Raw genomic sequence first — 18,364 nt, 5'->3', positions numbered from 1 at the left:
ATTTTTTTAATTTATTATTTAATATTATTTTTATATTTTGAAATTATTGTAAGAATATTAAGTTAAGTGGTTCTCAAACATTTTTCACCAAGTACCACCACACTTTTTGTTTTAAATAAATAAATACACAAAATATATTTTGGTGGAACTAATTTTTTTTAAACTTTGCACATTGATTTATTGTTTTTAAATATTTAATATTATTTTTATATTTTGAAAATTATTGTACGAATATTAAGTTATAGATAAGTGGTTCTCAAACATTTTTCACCAAGTACCACCATACTTTAAAACATTTAAAAAAAAAAAAAAAAAAAATCTATTTTGGTGGAACTGATTTTTTTAATTATTTAATATTATTTTTATATTTTGAAAATTATTGTAAGAATGTTAAGTTATAGATCAGTGGTTCTCAAACATTTTTCACCAAGTACCACCACACTTAAAAACTTTTTTTTCTAAATACACAAAATATATTTTGGTGGAACTGATTTTTTTTTACTTTGCACATTGATTTATTTTTTTTAATTATTTTATATAATTTTTATATTTTGAAAATTATTGTAAGAATATTAAGTTATAGATCAGTGGTTCTCAAACATTTTTCACCAAATACCACCATACTTTAAAAAAAAATAAAAAAATACACAAAATCTATTTTGGTGGAATTTTTTTTTTTTTACTTTGCACATTGATTTTTTTATTTTATTATTTAATTATTTTTTTTATATTTTAAAATTATTGTAAGAATATTACGTTATAGATCAGTGGTCCTCAAACATTTTCACCAAATTCCACCATCATTTCTTTTAAATAAATAAATACACAAAATCTATTTTGGTGGAACTGATTTTTTTTTTACTTTGCACATTGATTTTTTTAATTTATTATTTAATATTATTTGTATATTTTAAAATTATTGTAAGAATATTAAGTTATAAATCAGTGGTTCTCAAACATTTTTTCACCAAATACCACCATACTTCTTTTAAATAAATAAATACACAAAATCTATTTTGGTGGAACTGATTTTTTTAATTATTTAATATTATTTTTATATTTTAAAATTATTGTAAGAATATTAAGTTATAGATCAGTGGTACTCAAACATTTTTGAACAAATACTAAAACACTTTTTTTTTACAATAAATAAATACACAAAGTCTATTTTGGTGGAACTGATTTTTTTTTAAACTTTGCACACCGATTTATATTTTTAATTATTTAATGTTATTTTCATATTTTGAAATTATTGTAAGAATATTAAGTTAAGTGGTTCTCAAACATTTTTCACCAAGTACCACTAAACTTTTTTTTAAATAAATAAATACACAAATTCTATTTTGGTGGAACTGATTTTTTTTTTTACTTTGCACATTGATTTATTTTTTAAATGATTTTATATCATTGTTATATTTTGAAAATTATTGTAAGAATATTAAGTTATAGATTAGTGGTTCTCAATTTTTTTTTTACCAAGTACCACCATACTTTTGAAAAAATAAATAAATACACAAAATCCATTTTGGTGGAACTGATTTTTTTAATTATTTAATATTATTTTTATATTTTAAAATTATTGTAAGAATATTAAGTTATAGATCATTGGTTCTCAAATATTTTTCACCAAGTACCACCACACTTTTTTTTTAAAATAAATGAATACACAAAATCTATTTTGGTGGAACTGATTTTTTTAAACTTTGCACATTGATTAATTTTTTTAATTATTTTGTATAATTTTTATATTTTGAAAATTATTGTAAGAATATTAAGTTATAGATCAGCGGTTCTCAAACATTTTTCACCAAGTACCACCATACTTTTTAAAAAATAAATAAATACACAAAATCTATTTTGGTGGAACTGATTTTTTTTAAACTTTGAACATTGATTTGTTTTTTTTAAATTTAATATTATTTTTATATTTTGAAATTATTGTAAGAATATTAAGTTAAGTGGTTCTCAAACATTTTTCACCAAGTACCACCATACTTTTTTTAAAATAAATAAATACACAAATTCTATTTTGGTTGAACTGATTCTTTTTTTTTACTTTGCACATTGATTTTTTTAATTAATTATTTTATATAATTTTTATATTTTGAACATTTTTGTAAGAATATTAAGTTATAGATCAGTGGTTCTCAAACATTTTTCACCAAGTACCACCATACTTTTTTAAAAAATAAATAAATACACAAAATCTATTTTGGTGGAACTGATTTTTTTTAAACTTTGAAAATTGATTTGTTTTTTTTAAATTTAATATTATTTTTATATTTTGAAATTATTGTAAGAATATTAAGTTAAGTGGTTCTCAAACATTTTTCACCAAGTACCACCATACTTTTTAAAAAATAAATAAATACACAAATTCTATTTTGGTTGAACTGATTCTTTTTTTTTACTTTGCACATTGATTTTTTTTATTTATTATTTTGTATAATTTTTATATTTTGAACATTTTTGTAAGAATATTAAGTTATAGATCAGTGGTTCTCAAACATTTTTCACCAAGTACCACAATACTTTAAAAAAAAAAATACACAAAATCCATTTTGGTGGAACTGATTTTTTTTAACTTTGCACATTGATTTATTTTTTGAAATATTTAATATTATTTTTATATTTTGAAATTATTTTAAGAATATTAAGTTATAGATCAGCGGTTCTCAAACATTTTTCACCGAGTACAACCATACTTTTAAAAAAAGTAAATAAATACACAAAATCTATTTTGGTGGAACTGATTTTTTAAATTATTTAATATTATTTTTATATTTGAAAATTATTGTAAGATATCAGTGGGTCTCAAACATCAAACACCACCATAATGACCGACATTAAACTACAAGAGCCTAGTAGGCCTAAGTATTTATTGAATACAAGGCAGAGGTTTTATCTAATGTTTTTTTCCCCACTATAACATTACACACATTTGAATAGTAACACTGTGTTTTAGGAAAATAAATAATGTATCAAATAAAATTTACTGCACAATCTTTGGCATATTAGAGTCACTGCTATATAATATATATGTATGAAATTAATGATTATAAACTATATATATAGAATTATACAAAAATATATTTAATACATAATACAAATATAATTTTTTATAATAATATGAATATAATAGAAAATATAATACATTATAAAAAATAAAAAATTTATAAAAAAAATGGTATCGTTTTAATGTAAAAAAGGCTAAAGTTAGAAGACATTTTAATATTGCAGTTATTGGATATTGTCTTAGTTTCACTTTGTGCAGCCTTTAAAAACGTGTTGGACAATAATTTATATTTTTATGTTTTTTAGCCGGTGCACTTTTTCTTCATGGCAATACAAAACTCAAAGGTCAATTGCAGGGAGATTGGTGTGAACAGTAATGTGTATTTCTGGACACTGCTGCTGTTGAACGCAACTCAAGAGTCTCACGCCTGATTGTGTCCCGTCTATTCTGCCTAGCAACAAGACTGTCAGCGCTTCTGTTGTTGCATGCCTGCTAGCTCGCAAAAATGTTACGCCTCAAGGTCGGCGGTAAGTGCTCGCTCATGCACGACGACACGCGCACTCAACACGTGTGCCGTGTAATCTCTACCCCTCGCAGGTTATTAACGACAACCGCCACCTTGCATAATGGAAATGGAACAACAAGACTCAAAATAAGCCACCAAAGTGTGAATTTATTTTCTGTAACAAACAATAAGGGTGAAATGTTAAGTCAAAATGTGTTTGCTTGTGCGCACACTACACGTGTGCCGTGTAAACAGTGAAATAACGACTCTCGCCAGTTAATAATGACAACTGCCACCTTTTATACTACAAATGAATAATATACTCAAAATGAGCCACAAAGTCAAAGTCGGCGATATGCACGGGCGTATGCGCACACAACATGTGTGCAGTGTAATCAACGCCATCCCACCTCTCACCAGTTGATAATGACAACAGCCACTTTGCATAATAGAAATGAACAGAATGACTCAAAAAAGGCCACAAAGTCTAAAATCCTAAAATTCAAAGTCAAAGTCGGCGGTATGTACTCGCTCAAGCGCACACAACACATGTGCAGTATAACCAACGCCATCCCTCCTCTCACCAGTTAGTAATGACAACAGCCACCTTGCATGATAGAAATGAACAGAATGACTCAAAATAAGCCACAAAGTCTGAAACGCTGTTCTAAAACAGACAATAATTGTTTAAGGTAGAGTCAAGGTCGGTGATGAATGTTTGGTTATACACAACATATGCGTCGAATAACCAGTGCCATCGCTTTTCTCGCTTTTTATTAATGACAACTGCCACCGTTTATACTACAAATAAATAATATACCCAAAACGAGCCACAAAGTCAAAGTCGGCGATATGTAGTCGCTCATGCACGAGCACATGCGCACACAACATGTGTGCGGTATAATCAACGCCATCCCTCCTCTCACCAGTTAATAATGACAACAGCCACCTTACATAATAGAAATGAACAGAATGACTCAAAATAAGCCACAAAGACTGAAATTCGGTTTTATAACAAACAATATTTGTTCACGGTAGAGTCAAAGTCGGTGATGTATGTTTGATTATACACAACATATGCGTCGAATAATCAGTGCCATCGCTTTTCTCGCTTTTTATTAATGAAAACTGCCACCTTTTATACTAGAAATAAATAATATACTCAAAATGAGCCACAAAGTCAAAGTCGGCGGTATGTACTCGCTCATGCAAGAGCATATGCGCACACAACATGTGTGGTATAATCAATGCCATCCCACCTCTCACCAGTTGATAATGACAACAGCCACCTTACATAATAGAAATGAACAGAATGACTCAAAAAAGGCCATAAAGTCTGAATTGTGTTTTATAACAAACAATATTTCTTCAAGGTAGAGTCAAAGTCGGTGATATATGTTTGATTACTCACAACATATGCGTCGAATAATCAGTGCCATCGCTTTTCTCGCTATTTATTAATGACAACTGCCACCTTTTATGCTAGAAATAAATAATACACTCAAAATGGGCCACAAAGTCAAAGTCGCCACAATGTACTCGCTCATGCAGTAGCACAATAGCACACAAAATATGTGCGGTATAATCAATACCATCCCTTCCCTCACCAGTTAATAATGACAAGAGCCACCTTGCATAATAAGAAATGAACAGAATGACTCAAAATAAGCCACAAAGACTGTAAGTCTGTTTTATAACAAACAATATTTGTTTAAGGTAGAGTCAAAGTCGGTGATATATGTTTGATTCGACATATGCGTGTAATAATCAGTGCCATCGCTTTTCTCGCTATTCATTAATGACAACTGCCACCTTTTATGCTTGAAATAAATAATACACTCAAAATGAGCCACAAAGTCAAAGTCTGTACTCGCTCATGCACGAGCACAAGAGCACACAACACATGTGCGATATAATCAATACCATCCCTCCTCTCACCAGTTAAAAATGACAAATGTGATAATGACAAAATTTAATGACAAAAAAAACAGACAATAATTGTTGAAGTTAGAGTCAAAGTCCGCAATATATATTTGATTATACACAACATCATCAGTGCCATCGCTCCTCTCGCGATATATTTATGACAACAGCCACCTTGCATAATAGAAATTAACAGAACGACTCAAAATAAGCCACAAAGTCTCAAACTCTGTTCTATGACAGACAATAATTGTTGAAGTTAGAGTCAACGTCCGCAATATATATTTGATTATACACAACATCATCAGTGCCATCGCTCCTCTCGCGATATATTTATGACAGCAGCCACTTTGCATAATAGGAATAAACAAAAGCCTCAAAATAGTTCCACAAAATTGGTGGTCTATGCTCTCTCATGCACGAGCACACAGTTATGCCACCGCTCCTTCCGCCGGTTGTTAATGATAGCCACCACCTTTCACAACAGAAATGAATAGGACAATGATGTAAAAATGTAGCAAGTCCAAAATCATCAAGAAGACCTAGGAAAGCTTTTTAAATACACCTGGATAGTTTGATTTGTCGCAGCTTAAATGGAGCGTCACCTTAATGACCTCCATGCTTTCATTTAGGATGGTCAATGTGGAGCAGGTGGGGGTTTTCCACAGCCTCCCCCCCCCCCCCCCCCCCCCGCACCGGCCCCCGTTCCCCTCAGGGCGCCCATGAGGGGATTGAACAGTGATCCAGCACGAGAGGCTTAGGATTGTGTGCATTAATACGAGCTGGAAACTAACCACGATGGAAAACATTAAAGCGCCTTGTAAGAGCGACTTTTTGATGCTCTTTTTCCAGCCGCACCACGCACGGGGGGGGTGTGGGGTGTGAGGGCGGTGGGGGCAGGACGACATTCCATCATGCGGCTTAGCGTTCAATTAGAAGGCTGCATGACTAGCTGCTGCTCACAGACGGGCCGCGGTTTCCAAATCAAAATCGACACTGCGCCGGCGTTTATAACGAGCTGCAAGTTCTCTGCAGCTGGGGAAGTCAGCTTGATCAGCGAGCGGCCGGACGGGATGGTCGTCAACGCGGGAGAACATGTGACGAGTTGGAGATGCGACGCAGCTGGTGCTTTCCAGAAGGTGATTATTACGAGAGGCGCGACCAGAATGTGCCGCGACCTCGGCTGCGTGGTCACCCCGCCTTCGGAACGTGCGCTGTGTCCATGGCAACGTGTGTGGGAGTCCTCTCAAAAAGAAAAACCCCTGGTTTGTCGTAACAAAGCCAGGTAACAAACCACACTTGAAAGCTTTTCACGTCGCCAGCTGGTGCTCGTACTTGAAAGACAACCACTTGCGAGACAAGGAAATAACTCCCTGTAAAGATGTTTTAAATAGGGGCCAGATCCTTCAATTATGGAGAAAACCAGCTTGAACCTGCGTTTGGCGACAGAGGGAAGGAAATGTCTTCCTATAAAGGCCTTTTATTTACGCAGCCGATTTACTTCAAAACCGACTAAACCCCACCACAAAGTAGCACTTTGGCGACAGAGGCGAGGAAAAACTCCCGTTGAGAGTCCTTATACTTGAAAACCAACAGAACCCACAGAGGCGAGGAAATGACTTCCTATAAAGGCCTTTTATTTACACAGGCAATCCTTGTACTTTTACACCAACTACACCCACCACGAAGTAGCACTTTGGTGACAGAGGCAAGGAAATAATTCCCATTGAGAGTCCTTATACTTTAAAACCGCGTTTGGCAACAGAGGCGAGGAAATGACTTCCTATAAAAGCTGTTTATTTACAAAGCCGATCCTTATACTTTAACACCAACTACACCCACCACGAAGTAGCACTTTGGCGACAGAGGCAAGGAAATAACTCCCTTTGAGAGTCCTTATACTTTTTAGAACCAACAGAACCCGCGTTTGGCGACAGAGGCAAGGAAATGACTTCCTATAAAGGCAGTTTATTTACACAGCCGATCCTTATACTTAAACACCAACTACACCCACCTTGAAGTAGCACTTTGGCGACAGAGGCAAGGAAATAACTCCCTTTGAGAGTCCTTATACTTTTTAGTACCAACAGAACCTGCGTTTGGCGACAGAGGCAAGGAAATGACTTCCTATAAAGGCTGTTTATTTACACAGCCGATCCTTATACTTAAGCACCAACTACACCCACCTTGAAGTAGCACTTTGGCGACAGAGGCGAGGAAATAACTCCCGTTGAGGGTCCTTGTACTTTAAAACCAACAGAACCCGCGTTTGGCGACAGAGGCGAGTAAATAACTTACCATAAAAGTTTTTACATACAGAGCAGGTCCTCATACTTTAAAACCAACTGAACCTGACATGAAGTAGCAGTTTGGCCACAGAGGCAATGAAATAACTCCTGTTGAGGGTCCTTATACTTTAAAACCAATAGAACCGGCGTTTGATGACAGAGGCAAGGAAATAACTTCCTATAAAGACCGTTTATTCACGCAGCCGATTAATATACTTAAAACTTACCATAAAAGTTTTTACATACAGAGCAGGTCCTCATACTTTAAAACCAACTAAAACCCACCACGAAGTAGCACTTTGGCGACAAAGGCGAGGAAATAACTCCCATTGAGGGTCCTTATACTTTAAAACCAACAGAACCCGTGTTTGGTGACAGAGGCAAGGAAATACATTTTTATAAAGGCCTTTTATTTACGCAGCCGATTTACTTTAAAACCAACCTTGAAGTAGCACTTTGGCGACAGAGGCAAGGAAATAACTCCCTTTGAGAGTCCTTATACTTTTTAGAACCAACAGAACCTGCGTTTGGCGACAGAGGCAAGGAAATGACTTCCTATAAAGGCTGTTTATTTACACAGCCGATCCTTATACTTAAACACCAACTACACCCACCACAAAGTAGCACTTTGGCGACAGAGGCGAGGAAATAACTCCCGTTGAGAGTCCTTGTACTTTAAAACCAACAGAACCCGCGTTTGGCAACAGAGGCGAGGAAATAACTCCCGTTGAGAGTCCTTGTACTTTAAAACCAACAGAACCCACGTTTGGCAACAGAGGCGAGGAAATAACTTACCATATATGTTTTTTACGTACAGAACAGGTCCTCATACTGCGAAAACTGCGCACAGGCTGAAAGAAGAAAGAAATGGTCGGGCATCAGGAAGAAGGTGAAGAAGATGATGGACAGACTCTGCAATGTAGGCAAAAGTCTTGAGGAGGCGCGTGACTGTGATTACCACCAATGTAAGTAGAATGTTTCATTTACAACATAATGTGTTCATACAGTAGCCTGCTTACAGCCAGATTAGAGATTTATGTGAAAACTAGGTCAACTTTTACATTTGAACATGTCAGCATATCAAAAAGTACACAAAACATTTTGACTCTTGTTTGGTTACTCAATTTATTATTGCAACACAGGAGAGGTACTTGCAGGTCATTGTGTCGCCGCTGCTGCTGCTGTCCACCCGATTGCCGGAGTCACAGGAACACATCGTGACAGCAACTCTGATCATCTGGATCAGAGTCGCCCAAACCACGGCCCGTGGGCCAATTGCGGCCCGCCGGCGTCTTCAATTTTGGCCCAGGAGACGGCGCGAGTTCAACAGGCAATCTGGCCGGGCGGGGTGTTTATATATTACATTTTCATACCTGGCGGGTCTGATAGGCGCTTATTTGTCGCCATCTTGTGGACAACATGAGTGACCATGGAGTGTACTTTCTAGAAACTCCATGCATCCACAGCAACACTTATATGACCCAATGCAAACAACCTTCCCTAGTCATGGCACAGAAAAAAACTGTGGATATTATTTTAAAAAAAAACGCCAACCACCATTAAAAAAAATAAATAATTACATCCATTTAAATCCATTGCAAAGCATGATGGGAAAATGAAAAAAAAAAGTCTCTCCACACTTATCCTTATGTTTGGCGCATTTTAGCTGCTTGATATTTCTGATTAATTACAAAACTTTAAGGACGCCGTCACAAAGGTAAACAAGGTAGGAGTTAAACTTTCACACTTAATATCTAATTTTAATACATATTATTATAATATGTACACACACACACATATATATATATATATATATACAGTATATATATATATATATATATATACAGTATATATATATATATACAATTATATATATATATATGTACACATATATATATATATATATATATATATATATATATACACATATATATATATATATACACACACATATATATATATATATATATATATATATATATATATATATATATATATATATATATATATATATATATATATATATATATATATATATATATATATATATATTATATTATATATTATACATATATATATATTACTTTGCAATTTTTTTAAGCACAATGCGGCCCCCCAGTCAAAAAGTTCGGACACCTGACCTAGATAAATGAATACACGTCCTCACAAATAAAAATCTGAATATGAAGCATTAAATGCGTTGGCAAAGGAGTTGACGAAGAGTCGAGTTTCACTGACTCACGTGTGCTCGAAGAAGGCAGGACTGTCACTGACTCACGAGCTGACGACGACTCGAGTTTTGCTGATTCACCGCGTAGAGAGTACTGGCGTTTTATTGACTCGCAGATTGATAAAAGACTCAAGTTTTACTCACTCATTTGTGCTCGATGAAGGCTAAAGTTTTATTGACTAAAGGTCTGACGAAAACTCAAGTTTTACTGACTCCCTGGGTTGGTGACGACTGAAGTTTCATTGACTCACGGGCCGACGAAGACTCAAAGTTAACTGACACACCTGTGCCCAATGAAGACTCAAATTTCATTGACTCACGGATTGACAAAGACTCGAGTTTCACTGACACACTTGTGCTCAACGAAAACTTAAGTTTCACCGACTCACGGGTTGATAAGGATTCGAGTTTCACTGACTCACCTGTGTTCGATGAAGATACAAGTTTCACTGACTCACGTGTGCTTGATAAACTCGAATTTTGCTGATTTATGGGTTGAAAGAGAATCGTTTTTACTGACGCACAAATTTAAAAATACCCAAGATTCACAGACTTGTGTGCCCGATAAAGACACAAAATGTTTTACTGACTCCCAGGGTTAGTGACAATTGAAGTTTCAATGACTCACGGGCCGACGAAGACAAAAGGTTATCCGACACCCCTGTGCTCAATGAAGACTCAAATTTCACTGACTCACGGATTGACAAAGACTCAGGTTTAAACTTAAGTTTAAACGACTCACGAGTTTCACTGACTCACGTGTGCTTAAAAAACTCGAATTTCGCTGATTTATGGGTTGAAAAAGAATAGTTTTTACTGACGCACAAATTTAAAAAGACCCGAGTTTCACAGACTCGTTTGCCTGATAAAGACACAAAGTTCACTGATTTATGGGTTGACGAAGGCTCGAGTTTTACGAACTCACAGATTGCCAAAGACTCAAGTTTCACTGACACACTTGTGCTCAACGAAAACTTAAGTTTCACCGACTCACGGGTTGATAAGGATTCGCGTTTCACTGACTCACCTGTGTTCAATGAAGTCACAAGTTTCACTGACTCACGTGTGCTTGATAAACTCGAATTTTGCTGATTTATGGGTTGAAAAAGAATAGTTTTTACTGACGCACAAATTTAAAAATACCCGAGATTCACTGACTCATTTGCTCAACAAAGATACAAAGTTCACTGATTTATGGCTTGACAAAGGCTTGAGTTTTACGAACTCACGGATTGACAAAGACTGGAGTTTCGCTGACACACTTGTGCTCAACGAAAACTCAAGTTTCACCGACTCACGGGTTGATAAGGATTCACATTTCACTGACTCACCTGTGTTCGATGAAGTCACAAGTTTCCCTGACTCACGTGTGCTTGATAAACTCAAATTAGGCTGATTTATGGGTTGAAAAAGAATCGTTTTTACTGACTGAATTTAAAAAGACCCGAGATTCACAGACTCGTGTACTCGATAAAGACACAACGTTCACTCATTTATGGCTTGACGAAGGTTTGAGTTTTACTGACTCACGATTGACAAAGACTCAAGTTTTACTGACACACTTGTGCTCAACAAAAACTTAAGTTTCACCGACTCACGGGTTGATAAAGATTCGCGTTTCACTGACTCACCTGTGCTCGATGAAGTCACGAGGAAGTCACGAGTTTCACTGACTCACGTGTGCTTGATAAACTCGAATTTTGCTGATTTATGGGTTGGAAGAGAATCGTTTTTACTGACTGAATTTAAAAAGACCCGAGATTCACAGACTCGTTTGCTCGATAAAGATACAACGTTCACTGATTTATGGCTTGTGGAAGCCTTGAGTTTTACGAACTCATGGATTGACAAAGACTGGCGTTTCACTGACACACTTGTGCTCAACGAAAACTTAAGTTTCACCGACTCACGGGTTGATAAGGATTCACGTTCCACTGACTCACCTGTGTTCGATGAAGTCACAAGTTTCACTGACTCACGTGTGCTTGATAAACTCGAATTTTGCTGATTTATGGGTTGAAAAAGAATCGTTTTTACTGACTGAATTTAAAAAGACCAGAGATTCACAGACTCGTGTACTCGATAAAGACACAACGTTCACTGATTTATGGCTTGACGAAGGTTTGAGTTTTACTGACTCACGATTGACAAAGACTCAAGTTTTACTTACACACTTGTGCTCAACGAAAACTTAAGTTTCACCGACTCACGGGTTGATAAGGATTCGCGTTTCACTGACTCACCTGTGTTCGATGAAGTCACGAGTTTCACTGACTCACGTGTGCTTGATAAACTCGAATTTTGCTGATTTATGGGTTGGAAGAGAATCGTTTTTACTGACTGAATTTAAAAAGACCCGAGATTCACAGACTCGTTTGCTCGATAAAGATACAACGTTCACTGATTTATGGCTTGTGGAAGCCTTGAGTTTTACGAACTCATGGATTGACAAAGACTGGCGTTTCACTGACACACTTGTGCTCAACGAAAACTTAAGTTTCACCGACTCACGGGTTGATAAGGATTCACGTTTCACTGACTCACCTGTGTTCGATGAAGTCACAAGTTTCACTGACTCACGTGTGCTTGATAAACTCGAATTTTGCTGATTTATGGGTTGAAAAAGAATCGTTTTTACTGACTGAATTTAAAAAGACCAGAGATTCACAGACTCGTGTACTCGATAAAGACACAACGTTCACTCATTTATGGCTTGACGAAGGTTTGAGTTTTACTGACTCACGATTGACAAAGACTCAAGTTTTACTTACACACTTGTGCTCAACGAAAACTTAAGTTTCACCGACTCACGGGTTGATAAGGATTCACGTTTCACTGACTCACCTGTGTTCGATGAAGTCACGAGTTTCACTGACTCACGTGTGCTTGATAAACTCGAATTTTGCTGATTTATGGGTTGGAAGAGAGTCGTTTTTACTGACTGAATTTAAAAAGACCAGAGATTCACCTGACTCGTTTGCTCGATAAAGACACAACGTTCACTGATTTATGGCTTGAGGAAGCCTTGAGTTTTACCGACTCACGGATTGACAAAGACTCGCGTTTCACTGACCCGTGCTCTGAGAAGATTCAAATTTCAGTGGCTCACAGCTGGACAGAGACTCAATTTGAAACTTGAGTTTCATTGACTCACGGGTCGGTGAAGACTTGAGTATCACCGATTCACCTGTGCTTGATAAACACTCAAATTTTTCTGACTAACGGGTTGATGAAGACTGGAGTGTCACTGACTCACAAATTGACAAAAGACTTGAGTTTTACGGACTGGAAGATTAAAAATTCACAGACTCGCAGCTCGGGTTGTACGGTATACCCATACTAGTAAAGTATCGTGGTACTGATGAATGAAAAACGGTACTACACTGCCTTTTAAAAATACCGGTACTTTTTTTCTATCCGCTGCGGAGCCGTACGGAGCTGAGGAGCATGTAGACTGTGTCAGCGCGCACACACTCACAGAGCACACAAGGAAAAACAGCGTGGAGAGGAAAAATGCGCAAATAATGGGCAATTCTACTGGTAATAAAGAAGGTGCATTAAGTGCAATTTGGAGGTATTTGGGCGTCAAAAGTATCCATAGCGGTGACGCTGTGCTTGAAAACATGCCACCACCTAAGGTGGCAAGACAGTATTACCATCTTTGCTTCAGACTTGGGTAAACATTTTAAATAACAATCAACCAGACCGGCAGAATGAGTTTCAGTTCCAGCCCCCCCTGCTGTGCACATAGAGATACATACAGCCGCGCACACAGCTGCTTGGCTTGACGCCAATTATTAGCGGCGTCAAAACCGCCCACGTAGCGCAAACTGCTGCAAGTCAAATGACTGAATTTCATAAGCAATTGCTACGATTTGCGTTTGACCTTCAACGGATGTGTAGACGTAGTATTTATTTGACTAATCATTGTATTTGTCTGAAAGCACAGACCAAGACTGGCAACCATAAATCATGAATCCTTTAATAAAATGTCAGCAGAGCTTTCTATTCTGTTTTGCAACATATACAAAAAAGTTTTTTTTCTTTAAACGCAACAAGACTAAAGTTTAAAGTTTAAACTTTTAAACTTTAAAGACAAATCCTATGTGTTTATTTATTTTTTTCGATAATAGGTGGAAAATTGTTCTTTGCGTGCAATTTAAAGGCCTACTGAAATGAATTTTTTAAATTTAAACGGGGAATAGCAGATCCATTCTATGTGTCATACTTGATCATTTCGCGATATTGCCATATTTTTGCTGAAAGGATTTAGTAGAGAAAAATCGACGATAAAGTTCGCAACTTTTGCTCGCTGATAAAAAAAGCCTTGCCTGTAGCGGAAGTAGCGTGACGTCACAGGAGCTAGTATTCCTCACAATTCCCCGTTGTTTACAATGGAGCGAGAGAGATTCGGAGCGACAAAGCGACGATTACCCCATTAATCTGAGCGAGGATGAAAGATTCGTAGATGAGGAACGTTACAGTGAAGGACTTGAGAGGCAGTGATGGACGTATCTTTTTTCGCTCTGACCGTAACTTAGGTACAAGCTGGCTCATTGGATTCCACACTCTCTCCTTTTTCTATTGTGGATCACGGATTTGTATTTTAAACCACCTCGGATACTATATCCTCTTGAAAATGAGAGTCGAGAACGCGAAATGGACATTTAAAGTGACTTTTATCTCCAAGACAATACATCGGTGACACACTTAGCTACTGAGCTAACGTGATAGCATCGTTCTCAAATGAAGATAGAAACAAAAGAAATAAACCCCTGACTGGAAGGATAGACAGAAGATCAACAATGCTATTAAACCATGTACATGTAACTACACGGTTAAAAATTCTCAGCCTGGTAAGGCTTAACAATGCTGTTGCTAACGACGCTAAGGCTAATTTAGTAACTTAGCAACTGGACCTCACAGAACTATGATAAAACATTAGCGCTCCACCTACGCCAGCCAGCCCTCATCTTCCCATCAACAGCCGTGCTCACCTGCGTTCCAGCGATCAACGGCGCGACGAAGGACTTCATCCGTGGGTTTGGCGGCAAGCATCGGCTAGGCGTAGTAAGTAGTCCTTGTTGTGTTGCTGTAAGTATTGTACTTAGCCGCTAATACACCGATCGATCCCACCTACAACGTTCTTCTTTGCAGTCTCCATTGTTCATTAAACAAATTGCAAAAGATTCACCAACACAGATGTCCAGAATACTGTGGAATTTTGTCGAAGAAAACAAGAGGTTTTTGTATCGGGTCGATGGGGTCCAACCACTTCCATGGATTTTGTGACGTCACGCGCATAAATCATATCCAAATGAGTTTTTCAACCGGAAGTGTGGCGGGAATTTTAAAATGTCACTTTATAAGTTAACCCGGCCGTATTGGCATGTGTTGCAATGTTAAGATTTCATCATTGATGTATAAACTATCAGACTGCGTGGTCGCTAGTAGTGGCTTTCAGTAGGATCTTTAATGCAGCGGTCGGCAACCCAAAATGGACCAAAAATACAAAAAAGTAATCTGTTTGGAGCCGCAAAAAAATGTAAAGACTTGTATTAGTCTTATAATGAAGGCAACACATGATGCAAGTGGTTAATTAGCTACATTAGCCTACTATCAAAACGACCATGTGTCGCAGGCTGACGCAAATCTTCATTGACAGAAATGTTGAAATGTAATATTTTTTCTACACATTTTTACAACATTGGAAAACATTAGTAAAACTTCTCAGAGGGTGAGATAACTCCTGGAAATGACTTGTCTTAGAACGGCCAAAGGTATAGATGTGTGTGTCCAAGTTAAAGGAAACGGCAGGCTGTCTCATTCTAATGGATTTATTACAATTTTTTAATAATGTTAATGCTAATGTTTGCTGTGGTCTGGAACAACTATCCAGAAATGCAGCCAATGTTACATACAGATAATGTGTCATGAGACATGGAAAAATAAACAAGAGGACATAAGTAAAGGAAATTGGATGAGCTCTAATATATCTACAAATGAGGCACAACGATGCAATATGTACAGCACAGCATAAAACGTTTGGTGGACAAAATGGGACAAAGAGGGCGTGGCATAAGACACGTCTTTCTGTGGCGACGGTTGAGTTCAAGGGCCGCTGAAATTAGTAGGACAAAGCGGCGCTGGCCAAATACTGTCATCAGTGAAGCATAAACACAAACATATTAAACTGTGGGCTTTCTAACATATAGGAAGAAACCATATTACGACAAAAAATATATTTTTCACCCCATTTTTTTGCCTTTTCCATACATTTTTTAAAAAGCTCCATGGAGCCACCAGGGTGGCGCTCAAGAGCTGCATGTGGCTGTAGAGCCGCTGGTTGCTGACCCACGGTTTAATGTATAATATGATTTTTTTTTTGTTAAAATGAAGCCAAAAATGTCATGTTTTTGTGGTCACCTTTATTTTGAAAAGTATCAAAATACATGTTGGTACCGGAACCAAAATATTGGTATCAGGACAACCCTACTCACAGCTTGACAACGACTCGAGTATCACTGACTCATTGGTTGACGGAGACTGTTTTTTATCGACGCGCATACTGAAAAAAGACTCGAGTTTCACAGATTCACCTGTGCTTGACGAAGACTCGTGTTTTTCACTGACTCACCGATTGGCGAATACGCCAAATTTCACTGACTCAGGTTGATGAAGACTTGAGTTTCACTGACTCGTGCGCTCTATGAAGAGTCAGCTTGACAAAAACTCGAGTTTAACCGATCCACTAACTCACGGGTTGACAAACACTTGAATGAATGACTGTGGGGGGGGGGGAGGGTATGGCCTGCGGCGAAGCGGGGTGTGCCAGGACCGGCTTCGAGATCAGCGGCAGGTGCGTAGATGACACAGCTGTGAGTGTTTGTCTGATCACCTGTCGCTCTGTTAAAGGCAGCAGTCGGGAAGGAGAGAAGGTTGTTGTTGTTGTTGTTGTTGGTGATGGTGGTTGGTGACACTCTGGGAGAAACCATTCATGTGCTCGAGCGAGAAGGAGACGGACAGAAAATGACTGAAAAAGGCCCCAACGAACATTTATTGCAAAATAAATGATTGTTCGCCAAGATGAATGCAGCTGTCATGTCCGTCATTGGTGGTCCAAGGAACCCGGAGGAGCGAGACCTCCACAATGACGAAGACTTAAGATTGACTGACTTTTGCTTAGTTACAGCTGGTATATATATATATATATATATATATATATATATATATATATATATATATATATATATATATATATATATATATATATATATATATATATATATATATATATATATGTATATGGAATTCTTTCCCATTCTTGCTTGATGTACAGCTTAAGTTGTTCAACAGTCCGTTGTGGTATTTTAGGCTTCATAATGCGCCACACATTTTCAATGGGAGACAGGTCTGGACTACAGGCAGGCCAGTCTAGTACCCGCACTCTTTTACTACGAAGCCACGCTGTTGTAACAAGTGGCTTGGCATTGTCTTGCTGAAATAAGCAGGGGCGTCCATGGTAACGTTGCTTGGATGGCAACATATGTTGCTCCAAAACCTGTATGTACCTTTCAGCATTAATGGTGCCTTCACAGATGTGTAAGTTACCCATGCCTTGGGCACTAATACACCCCCATACCATCACAGATGCTGGCTTTTCAACTTTGCGCCTGGTTCTTTTCCTCTTTGGTCCGGAGGACACGACGTCCACAGTTTCCAAAAACAATTTGAAATGTGGACTCGTCAGACCACAGAACACTTTTACACTTTGCATCAGTCCATCTTAGATGAGCTCGGGGCCCAGCGAAGCCGGCGGCGTTTCTGGGTGTTGTTGATAAATGGCTGTCGCTTTGCATAGTGGAGTTTTAACTTGCACTTACAGATGTAGCGACGAACCGTAGTTACTGACAGTGGGTTTCTGAAGTGTTCCTGAGCTCACGTGGTGATATCCTTTACACACTGATGTCGTTTTTTTTTTGACGCAGTACCGCCTGAGGGATCCAAGGTCACGGGCATTCAATGTTACGTGCAGTGATTTCTCCAGATTCTGTGTAAGGCTGCAGCTAACGATTATTTTTCTATCGATTAATCTATAGATTATTTTTTCGATTAATCGGTTAATCTATAGATTATTTTTTCGATTAATCTATAGATTATTTTTTCCTTTTGCCGATTATTTTTTTATTCAAAATGAAGATGAAAAAATAAATGTAGGCCCGTTTTTTCAAAAGGCATGGCTTTTATTTACAAAAAAAAGAAGTATGGCCACTCAGTCAACATTGACAACAACATGACTAAATATTCTGTAACAATGTAAACATTTAAAACTTTTAACATTTAACAAAATTAAAAGTAGCTTATTTGCTTTTTAATGTGCAAATATAAAAGTCAACATCCAG

Source organism: Entelurus aequoreus, linkage group LG08 (genome assembly GCF_033978785.1).
Source record: "Entelurus aequoreus isolate RoL-2023_Sb linkage group LG08, RoL_Eaeq_v1.1, whole genome shotgun sequence".
NCBI classification, from domain to species: Eukaryota; Metazoa; Chordata; class Actinopteri; order Syngnathiformes; family Syngnathidae; genus Entelurus; species Entelurus aequoreus.
This window is presented reverse-complemented; position numbering follows the sequence as displayed.